Genomic DNA, 9,866 nt, shown 5'->3' on the forward strand with positions numbered 1-9,866 from the left:
ATTTTTCCAACATTGAAGCTTCATCCCTATGATTTTTGTTCTTGTACATATTTATTTATTGTGTATTTTGATGTTATATCTTGCTTGAAGGATCTTTTGCTTTGGGTGGGATTTATTATTATTATTATTTATTTTGAGTTAATCTTGTTTGAGCTTATGAAAGTTCCTCTAATATTTTGCCTGGAATGGAAGCAATGCTACTTTTCTTTATGACTTACAACATTTTATGCTAAATATCTTCCAAAGCTCTATCAAGGAATAAGAGACAGTCTCTGTTTATAAATGAGATGCTTATATGGATGCCTTAAAACTTCCAGGCATATGAGTTGGTCAGGAAGCTCAGGTAAAACTTAGCCAATCATTTTCAGTGAACAAGCTGCTTTATCTCACTGAAGTTGATCTGTTTCACTTTTGAAGTAGATTAATGATATAACAGTTATAAAGCGTTTCTCTTTTGCATTTTCACAAATTGTGCATATTAGACAGGGAACATGATCAAGTTTATGGTTTATCTTACAGATAATAAGGAGCCACTAGAGTTTATTGAGTAAAGGAGTGGCACCATCTACATATAAGGAGAATTAGTTTTGTAACAGATGTAAGACATACTAGGGTGGTGAGAGGCTTGAGGCAGGAAGATGAAATAAGAAGCTGGTGGGGGCACTAATTTAGGCATGAGGTGATGAGGATATGGGGGAAAAGAGTAGTAAGAGTAATAAGAAAGAGTCAGATAAAAGAGATGTTGTAGGAGTAGAAATGGCAAAATTTGGCAATTGATTGGATATGGGTAAAGAGGAAGAAAAATGAGTAAAAGATAAAGCTGAGGCTCTGAACCTGGGATCCTAGAGGGAAGGTTTGCCTAATGCAAAATCAAGAGAAATCTTGAAACCCTTGCAAAGGTGAGAAAAAAAGACAACCAAAGACTGAGGTACTCAGTGAGCTGAAATTGTTGTCTTAGGAGGCAGTATTGGCTATTTGTCTTGTTCACTTAAAACCTACCTAAAGCAACATAAAACTTCTGGCCACTAGGATTATGAGGATTAAATGGATTTACAAATACTTTTTAAATAAGCAGAAGTGAATAAGGGAAGCTGGGAAGTAAATTTATGTCTACTCTGATATTCACTCAAATTTGTAGTCATTTTTCCTGTATCTACTTCATTTATAAAATGAGATTAGAGTTTGACTCACATTTTCCATTCTTGATGAACCCAAGGTCATCTCTTTGTATGACAATCCTAATAGTTTTATAACAAGTTTATCTACAGAGCAATTATATAATTTCATTTGGTAATAGCAACCTTTTACTTATTACATTTATGAGAAAACTTTCCAAATAAAAATTATTGCCATTTTGATTTGTGAAACTTGAAAAAAAACAGAACCATCACAATGATAAATGTTTGGTTTTTTGACCTTTTCTTAATTTAGACATATACTTGAACACAAGTTTACTGATGGTCATAGCTATTAGCCCTTTCTTAAGTTTCTGTTTCATCTTCTGAAGGTTTTCTAGAGCTACCAGCTTCACCATGCAGTTTCATTAGTTTTCCCAATCTTGACTTTTTGAACAAATACATCATGGAGAGGATAAATGGATTGGCAAGCCTTTTATATGTCTTTTCCAATGCTGTTTGGAATTACTTTATTGACAACTTCTTTCAAGTCATTTGTCTGTACCTCTAGGGTCATGATTTCCATCATTTTCTTATAAATTTGACTGATGTGCTGGGCACAAGAGATCTTGTGGATCTGGTTGTTGCAATTTTTGGTAAAAACAGCACAATAGAGGTGGAGAAAGTAGCCAACAGTGGTTTTGATATCAATATGGGCTTCAGTCATGGTCTGCCACTTTTTGACCATGAAGCACATTTTGTCCTGGTTAAGATCCATGGAAATTACTCAAATAATTTTTATTCTGAATATCTTCAGTAATTAATCTGACTTTATAAAAAGCAACCTTATCATTCTGCAAATCAGCAAGGTTAACTTCAAAGACTCTGCCTGTTAAGACCATTAGAGGCAATTTTTGTTCCTTCATCACTTGTAACCAGTGTCTTGTCAATATTTGAATGTTGAACATAGCTGGTGTTATTACATTATACCAATCATTTTTCATAAATGCAAAAACCACTTTCTTTTTGGCTCTTTATTGCCACCTTTAATGAGGTGCTTATTCTTGTCCACCAGCAGGATCTCTCTCTGAAAGCCAAAAATGGTCTTCCTATTTTCTCCCAATATAATTGTCAAGGTTTTAATGTCATCTTTCTTTGTCATCTATTTGAGTCATCTTTTGCCTCAACTCTTGTCCAGCCCATACTCATTGAATAGGGATGGCCTCAGACAAACTAAGACCTAGGAAAAACCTTAATTTAGAAATTCCAAGATCAGCCACTGCATCCAGAGCCATCATGTGTTATCTTGATCTTTGTCTTGCCACTGGACATCATTGATTCTGGAAGAAAGAGTGAGTGGTAACTTTGTGCAACTTTGCCTCACTTAAATCCAATTCACATGCAAGTCAATCATAATGTCATTGGTCTTCTTCCAGAATGAAAGGCAAACAACAACATTAAGGTTGGTGAGCTTTGGTAGCACTGAGAAACTTGTGATCACCAAAAGTGTAAAGTATGGGCTAGCTCCCTGGAGGGCTTCAGGGTCAGCCAGAGTCAGGATAAATCAAAGTCCTTGGTCTTTAGGAGGAGAATTGAAGGAGGCAGGCAAGTTGCCATGAGGCTTGTCAAAGTCCTATCCTGGATTCTGGAGTCCAGAGTCACCAACCTCTCTCCTCCTTGTCCTACCACCAAATGACTCTGGCCTCTCCCCCCACCCCCAGTCCTTGCCTACGGTTATCTTAATACCAAACATTCAGCAAGCACCAATGATGAGGAAAGCCATTATCCAAATATATGCTAATAGAGTCATTATCTCACATTGAATAGGTAATTAGCTTTAAGTGCGGTGGTCTGATTCAAGCATATCTTTTTGGAGTTTCAGCCCTCTACACAAAAGCACTGTGAAATTTCTGAAATATACTATAGCCTAGTCATTGATAAATATATCAATACTTAAATAATCTTTAATTTTATAAGGGAAAAACTAAAATGGATCAGAATCCTTCTAAATTTAATGAAAAACTTTTTTTTTTCACTCAAATATCCTATGGCATGAAGATTTCAGGGGATTCACATAGGATTCTAAATCTGGTTCTGGGCTCACCAATCCCAAGTTCAGGATACTTTAAAAAAAATGTTATACTTTCCCAATGTCTAAAAACTCATTTTCCTTTCCAAAAGCTATTGATTTCTCATTGGTTATTACCATTTCTTCTACTCTAACTTATTTGTTCTTCTCCATCTTAATTTTTGATACCAGTCCATTTGAAATTGGAAAAGGGTTTGGTTTTTTTGGTTTTTTGGTTATTGTTATTGTTTATTTTTGATGGAAGGTGAAGAAAGGTGGGGCATTTTTTTCCCCTCTAAGAACAAGAAAACAGATTTGTTCCCTTAAATCAATTGCTGCTTTTCTTTAGTCATTTGGAGTTTTCTTGGCACAGATAGTGAGATGGTTTGCATTTCCTTCTCTAGCTTATTTTACAAATGAGGAAACCAAGGAAACAGGATTAAGTGACTAGTAGGTATCTAAGATCAGATTTGAACTTAGGAGATGAGTCTTCTTTAGTTCGGACCCATGCTCTCTCCACTGTACTATCTGTAGTATTATATGTATTTCTTATCTTTGGTCATTAGTTTAGTTGTTTGGATTTTAAAATACAACCTGCAGCAGTTAACAAAAGAGGAAGCAGAAGATTCAAAACCAAATAATGTCAACAGCAAATATTATATTGCTACCTACAGTCATCAAACCTAATGGCCCCCAAGGGGTGGTATCATATGGCACCTATTAGAAAGAAAAGACCTCTATAGAGCTTTGGGATTCACCCAGAGACATTTAGTACTTTAAAGACTTTTAGTACTTTGACACTTTCATTTGTGTCTCAGACTGCTCTTATATAACATTATCCCTAGGAACCTAAATCTCAGAAAGGTTACCCAAGGTTACAAAGACAGCAAGATTGAGAGACAGGACTATGAAAACTGAAATGGATCACAACATAGTATTTTCACTTTTTTGTTTTTTGTTTTTTCTCATTTTTTCCCTTTTTGATTTGATTTTTCTTGTGCAGCATAATTATGGAATTATATATATGAAGAATTGCACATATTATTTAACATAAATAATTTGTTTGCATTCTAGAGGAGGGGGAGGGAGAAAAAGGAAGAAAAGAATTTGAACACAAAATTTTGCAAGGGTGAATATTGAAAACTATGCATATGTTTTGAAAATAAAAAGCTTTAAAGTACTTAAAAATTAAAAACAATAAATAAAAACAAAACAAACAAAGACAGCAAGATTGGGATCCTGAGGCACTTAGTCCATTCAGCTCTGGAACTCTCTTCCTGAATTCAGTACTGTCAAGCCTAGTAAATATCATGAGAACTTGTGCTCATGGACCATTGTATCTTACCAGCCACAGTAATGCTTTATCTTCTATCCTGGCCATCCTGTTCTTAGTCTCATTAGCACCTTATTACCATCTGCTCTGTTATTACCATGTGCCTTATGTTCCCTGAAATCTTCTTTCCTACCTTCCCTGATCTCCCCACTGTATAGTACCCCAAGAAAGGGACAGGATAGGAGCATTTAAATGGCAGGTTGCCGAGCCATATGGGAGAGGTCTGAAAAAGACCTTGAGTTCTGTGATCCTCACTCCATAGGGGAGGAGGAGGAAAGGCAAGAGTGAGGGTGGGGGAGAAAGAGATGCCATCTTACCCAGTGCAGTGCTTAGCGAGGGCTCCTCTGGTGATTCCACACTGGTACTTGAGGGCAGGGTAGCTCATCTAAGCCCCCAAATCTTGCTGGGAGAGCAAGACCTGAAGGAGACAATCCCACTCCTGTTCAGAGAGCAGCAGCCATAGGTAGAGACATATATTCAAGCTCACCCCAATTCAATGACCTTTCTCCTTGTGGCTACAACCTGACCATTAGAGATTCCATTGTATTTAACAGTGGAGTGGGAGAAGGGCTAAAATTCAGCTTCTCTTAAGTTTCTCCGGTTATCTCGCCAGAACAGATCAAAGAGAGTGTTGGCCTGGGACGCCCAAGAAGGGTGGGGTTCCCAGAACGGCCATGTGTCTCCTTGGTCTTGGGGGGGAGGGTGAAAGAGACACTTCTTCTCGTGTCTTGGAGTTCCTGCCTGAGAGCAGGGTTTTCTGGTAAGAGGAAAAAAAAAAGATTAGAAATGTCTTGAGATGCAAAAGAAGGTCCTTTGGAAGGGCTGGACAGAGGAAGTTTCCTCAAGTCAAGCATCTGCTCAAGGAAGGATATTAGAGGCAGAGGTGTGTCTAGACAAAAGAAGGAATGCAGATATTCTTCCTGGAAGAATATTGCATCAACAGCTCAAAAAGTTGGGGTTCTGTTTGGTTCCCAAATTATGTCTAGTTTTTTGTGTCCCTGTATGGGGCACCATAAATGATGAGATCTAGATTTGGGGTACTCAAATCTAAAGGAGATCTAGTGGCAGCACAAGCAGTTCTTTATAAAGGAATTTACAGACCTGAAAACCTAGATTGATAAGAGGTTAATTATGGAGATTGGAAGTAATGTTAAGGTCTAGTTAAGGAAATAGGTGAAGATAAAGAGAGGAGACACTGGAAACATTCTAGTGGGCAGAGAATCCTTGGGGTGCCAGGTGGGGTGCCAGGCATGGTGCTGGCATGTTTAAACCCTCTGCAAAGAGAGAGCTCCAGTCTGGCTCTTTTATAATAGGGAGCTTTGGCTACAAGCTGAAGGGGGCTCATGGGTGATATCCCAGGTTGGCTCCTTGCTGGGTTTCAGCCAGGGTTAGAATTTGAATTGAATTCAATGGGTTTTGGGGACTGAGCCATCCCGACCCAGATAACAAAGATGAAGCTGTTTGTTCTTGGGGTGGAGTCCCTTCACTGAGACAGAGTTGAAGGAGATTTTCTCCTTTAAGGATTTTCAGTTTGGGGGTTCCCTCTTCATTATTGCTAGAAAGGGTGTATCAGACTAAGAAGTCCTATGATTTGTTACCATCTATTGTGACTTCACAAATGAGTACCACTCTGGCCACCATCTCCCTATACCCACATTGTCCCTTTCAATTAGAAAATAAGCTCTTTGAGAGCAAAGGCTACTTTGTATTTGTATCCTTAGTGCTCAGTACATATTTGGTGCATAATAAACATTTAATACTTATTTATTCTCATCTGCTCTCATGAATTAAATTGTCATCTCTACAAAAGATCTAGAAATCAAGCCCCAATTTCTTTCTTAAATTTAATCTATTGTCACTACATACTTGCTGAACATCATCATTTGATTTGACTCCAGGAGCAATTCAACCTCAACATTTCCAAAACTGAATTCATAATCTCTCTTCCCCCCACATATTCATTCCTCTTCCAAACATCCCTAGATAATAGGATCCTTTTGTTACCTCTGATTATTAATATCTGGATTTCAGTTCCTACCTACTGGCATTAATGCCCTGAGTTGCCATATTTTCTTTTCCTTCACTGGAATGTAAGCTCCTTAGAGAAGGAAGGGGGTATCTCTTTTTTCTTCTTCTTCATATTCTCAGTGTTTAATACAGTTAGGCATATAATATCTAATAAATACTTATTTACTAATTAATCATCCCAACCTTTTCTCCATGAGAAGCCAGTATTGATCATATCAAATATCATGGTGGTAAATGAAAAAGGACAATTTATTTAAAATAGAAAAGCAAGTGACCAGCAGGAAATTACCTTAAACTAGGCATCTTTGGTGCCTAGTATCTTCCCTCCCAATGCCCTGTAAAATCCAGGCCTTGGGCTTTTGTTCATGCTGCTATATATGCAAAAGGAGAGACATTTGATGTTCCATATATTCTGAGAGAGAAAGAGGAGGGAGAAAGAGATACTTTGGAAACCGTAGCCCTATAGATAATCAACATGCCCCTGATTTCCAGATTACTTTCAGTAAGACTTCAGAGATTTTCCCCTTGGGTGAACTTGGAGCCTCTCAGTTTGATAGGAGATCTTATCTCATCCCCAGCAAAGAGTTCATTCACTCTAGCGCATTTTCTGATATAAGCTAATCTGTAAAATTTCTTTAATTTCTTTTTGTGTTTTTCTTAAATAAATGAGTTTACACTATTTCTATTTGAGGTGGGCTTTTATGTGACTGGCGTTTTTTGGGAAGGGACCAAGCTAGCAGGTGCAAATTTAGGACTATCCTCTCCCTTAAACTAAGGGTATCTGACAAGGAAGTAGCTTTTGTTTTGAGCCCTTCAAATAATTATACCAGTAAATAAGAATATTTGTACTGGCAGATACATATAGCTCTAGTCCAAAATCCCCTCTTGAAGATTGACAAAGAGTGCCCAGCCAGGGGTTTTTTCCTAATCATTTTAAAATAAGGATTAGTCTCCCTGAAGAAGGATAGATTTTGTTGTCATGTTCAGTCAATCAGTCATGTCGGACTCTCTGTGACCTCATTGAGCGTTTTCTTGGGAGTAGTTTGCCATTTCCTTCTCCAGCTCATTTTATAGATGAGGAAACTGAGGCAAACAAGGCTAAATGACTTGCCCAGGATCACACAGCTACTAAGTGCCTGAGAGGTGGATAAGCCATATTATTCATACAAACTCAGTCTCATTTAGACTTATATGCTCACCCATGTGAGCACACTATCTTAAATAGACATAGACATATCTTACTTTACTATTTCACTACTTTGTATATATTAATATTTGTTCATTTTAGATTGATACTGTATATGTTTATATAAGTACTTGTTATCTTCCCATTAGATTGTAAACCTCTTGAAAAAAGATTGTAAACTTTTTGAAAGAATGAATTGTTTCTTTTTTTTTTTTTCTATTTGTATCTCTAATATCTAGCACATTCCCTGGCACATAGTAGACACTTAATAAATATTTGTGGATTGATTGTTTCAGTGAACAAGAAATAGTGGATTAATGATTTGTCTCCTTGAATGACCATGAAAAGTGATTCTTTCTGTTTGGTGGGTCACTCTTGTTGCTCCCCATGGGAATGCTGAGTCTTTAGCAATATGTTCCCAACACTCTTGGCATGGAAGGGAATGTTCTCTTAAGGGATGACTGGCAGAATGCAATCTCATCAAGTCCTGAGTACAGCTTCAGCAGGAGGACTGAAAACTCCCTGGGCCGTAAGAAATCCATGGCATCAAAGCTTCAAAACTAGCATGAATATGAGGCAAGGGTAAATCTCAATTTCTACAAACCCCAGTGGGATTTAACATGGTGCATAAGGAATCCCTGACCTCAGCATTCATTTTCTTCCTTTAACTTCTCATTCCTGACATCATGGAAAGAGTATTGGACTTGGAGACGAAGTCCTGGTTTCATACCCTGCTAGGGCATGTACTACTTATATGACTGTAGACAAGGAATCTGTTTCCTCACATGTAAAATAGTTGGTTGGAGTCAGATCTCAAGGATATCTGAGTTCCAATCCTGACTCAAACAATGACATAGCTGTATAACTCTGAGCAAGTTACTTAACTATTCTCCACCTCAGTTTCTTCATCTGTAAAATGAGGGCAATGATAGTCACATAGCTCAGAGGGTTTTTGTGAGAATCGAATGATAATATATGTAAAGTGCTTTGAAAACCTTAAAGAGCTGTTATTTTTCAGTCGTTCAATTGTGGCCAACTCTTCACAACTCCATGGACTATAGAACACCAATAAAATTCTTTTTGGCATTTTTACTGGAGAGGTTTGCCATTTCCTTCTCTGGTGAATTAAGGCAAACAGGTTAAGTGACTTACTCAGGGTCATATAGCTAATAAGTGTTGAGGGTGGTCTTGCACTCAGAGCTTCTTGACTTCAAGCTCAGCATGCTATCCACTCAACCACTTAGCTGCCTCCAATTAAAGGACCACACAAATGCTATTCTTGTTGTTTGTGATATTAATATGTATGCTCTACCTTATACAAGTTTGTTTTCTGGAAAGTACTCTATAGACTCCAATGGCCTTAATAGTTATTACTATAATGTTTGATGTCATCAATTTATAAGCAAAGTTTTGTGTTGGATATCCAACAAACATATCGATCATCTATTGTAAAGTTCTACTAGGATTTTTAGATGAATAGCAAAATAAGGACTTTAGGGTCCACAGACCTTTTAAAAAGATGATTCTACCTGAGTGGCCCTCTCCTCGCATTTATCCTTTCCCCACCAAAAAAAAAAACAACCTCTTTTACCCCCTTTTGAGTTTTGTTTTGATTTTTAGGAAAGAAGGGCTACAAAAGAAAGCTAATGTGATGTACATTTTTAAATTAATCTAGTTCAACCAATATCGTCAAGGCACTGTGGGATACAAAGACAAAACTGAAAAACAATCCCTGTATATAAAGAATTGACATTGCCCAATACAGATAAATATGTCTGATATATATAGATATAGATATGAAATAGGGAGAGAGCATTAACAACTGGGAGGATAAAGAAAGATCTTATGTAAGAGATGATAGGTGAGCTGTGCCTTTAAGGGAATTTGGGATTCTAAATTGAGAGTCCCAGATTAACTACAATGAGATGAATTTTCCAGCCACTTCAGCTCTCAAGTGAAGTGGAAAGGCTTGTGGTCAAAGAGTCAGGAACTCCAATCCAGCCTCAGACATTTAGTTGTGTGACCCTAGGCAAATCATTTAACTTCAGGTTGCCTCAGATTCCTCCTCTGTGAAAAGGAAATAATAATAGCATCTACCTCTCTGGGTTGTTTTGAGGATGAAATGAGATTAAAATT

The 9,866-nt window shown here is 37.4% G+C and overlaps 1 pseudogene; it reads right to left on the reverse strand.

The window, feature by feature from the left end:
- Window positions 1-1,451: 1,451 nt before the first annotated feature.
- Window positions 1,452-2,446, reverse strand: LOC141547283 (small ribosomal subunit protein eS1 pseudogene; annotated as a pseudogene).
- Between the last annotated feature and the right edge of the window lie 7,420 nt (window positions 2,447-9,866).

This window comes from Sminthopsis crassicaudata, chromosome 6, assembly GCF_048593235.1.
Source record: "Sminthopsis crassicaudata isolate SCR6 chromosome 6, ASM4859323v1, whole genome shotgun sequence".
NCBI classification, from domain to species: domain Eukaryota; kingdom Metazoa; phylum Chordata; class Mammalia; order Dasyuromorphia; family Dasyuridae; genus Sminthopsis; species Sminthopsis crassicaudata.